Consider the following 2,292-nt stretch of genomic DNA (forward strand, 5'->3'; position numbering starts at 1 on the left):
AGCACAACTCAGATATTAAAAACCTGAAACTGATACTATAGTACAGGTATGGGATTCATTATCTGGAAATCGGTTATTTGGAAAGCGACATCTCCCATAGACTCAATTTTATCAAATTATCCAAATTTTTAAAAATGATTTCCTTGTTCTCTGTAATAGTAAAACAGTACCTTATACTTGATCCCAACTAAGATACAAGTGATCCTTATTGGAAGAAAAACCAGCCTATTGGCCTAATGTTCACATGATTTTCTAGTCAACTTATGGTATGAAGATCCAAATTACAGAAAGATCCCTTACCTGGAAAACTCCAGTTCCCTGCATTGTGGATAACAGGCGGCATACCTGTACAATATAACACAATTATATATATCATATCTGCTAAAAATCATGTAAACATTAAATAAATCCAATAGGATTGTTTTGGCATCGATAAGGATTAATTATATCTTAGTTGGGATCAAGTACAAGCTAATGTTTCATTATTACAGAGAAAAAGGATAGTGTGTTATTTATTTATTATTTGTGCAATCATTTGTTTATCTATGGGAGATGGGTGTTCCATAGTTCAGAGCTTTCTGGATAATAGATTTCTGGATAGGAGATCTAATACCTATACTTGAGTCCAAACATGCTCCTTGTACCTCTGTATAGTGGTGCCTAGGGCCAATGTTTTGGAAAGTGGGCCCTCAGCCTAAGGTTTTCTGGTGGGCCCCTGGCACCCCGGTCTGACACTGAAAGCAAACACCCCAATTTTTCAGTGCAGGGCAACAGTACATTTTATTGTCATTCCTTTAAAACGCTTTCATTTTTTGGTGTTGCTGTTACAGGAGTGTGACCATAGAATCACACTTTCAAACCCATTCCCAGCAACTGTGAATTGTAGTTCAATAGTGTCTGAAGGAACACAGTTTAGCCAACCCTGCTCAAAACACGCATTGATATACATAGTATAGTGTCTCTGAAGGCATTCTACCCATCTCTTGATGCCTGAGGCAATGCAGATTAAGTAATTCTCTAAAAAGCAGCAAAGCCTTTAAATAGAAATTACCAACCCAGTGTCTGAGTGTTTTCTTAATTAAGTAATTATGTAATTAGTGTTCTAAATTGGTTTTGATGCATGTTCCCATTGGCCACAGGATCAGGGTACAGCTTTAAGATCATTTGAGAAGAAGCTCAGGTGCTAATATTTAAAGGGAAGCAGGGGCCAGGGGTGTAACTACAGAGGAAGCAGACCCAGCAACTGCAGGGGGGCTCAGGTAGAGTCGTGGGTAACCCGTGGGTTAACTGCAAAAAAAAGGAGGCACCCTGCGGAATGAGGGGAGGATTTTCAGGTGCAGTAATAGATGTGGGTCGGGTTGTGGGTTTCTTATTTCTTATCTTATGTAATATTGTCTATATTTTACTCCTTTTAAATTTTTACTTGTTTCTATCCCCGCCCACTTTTGATGATGGCACTTCCAGTTTGCAGCACCATCACTTCCTGTTTGATGGTGATTGGCGGGTTGCGGATAAGGCAGTTGCAGGCCTGGGTCGGGTAGCGGTAAATAGGCGGGTTGCGGTTTGGGTCTCGGTTTGCGGGGTCGGGTCTGGGTCTTAGAAATTGTTTCTGCACAGGACTCTAGGCCCGGGAGGTATAGGGGCTCCATGAGGTCATAATTCATATACAATTTCAATAAATATTGGTAGAACAAGTCAATCTCTAGACATTTAGGGGCCTGAAAAATAATTTGCTGTTGGGCCCACCGGCCCAGTAATATCTAGCCAGTAATATCTACACCACTAGCAGGGGCATACTGTTCAAACCATTAGGAAGCCTAGTAAGGTTGTTCCAGTTTTAGAGTACTCACCCATAGACATAAATAGATGGTGGATGACATAAATAAGGATTATTTCTCTTAGAATTTCCACTCTTACGGGGTAGTTCACCTTTTTGTTAACTTTTAGTACATTACCGAAGGGCCAATTCTGAGCAACTTTTCAAATTGGTCTTCATCATTTTTTTTATATAGTTTTTGAATTACTTGCCACTTTCTTCTGACCCTTTCCAGCTTTGAAATGGTGGTCACTGACCCCATCTAAAAACAAATGCTCTGTAAGGCTAAATATTTATTTGTATTGATACTTTTTATTGTTCACATTTCTATTCAGACCCTCACTTTCATATTCCAGTCTTTTATTCAAATAAATGCATGCATTGCTAGGTTAATTTGGACTCTAGCAACCAGATGGCTAAAATTGCAAACTGGAGAGCTGCTGAATAAAAAGCTAAATAACTCAAAAAACACAAAT

Source organism: Xenopus laevis, chromosome 7L, assembly GCF_017654675.1.
Source record: "Xenopus laevis strain J_2021 chromosome 7L, Xenopus_laevis_v10.1, whole genome shotgun sequence".
Taxonomy (NCBI): Eukaryota; Metazoa; Chordata; class Amphibia; order Anura; family Pipidae; genus Xenopus; species Xenopus laevis.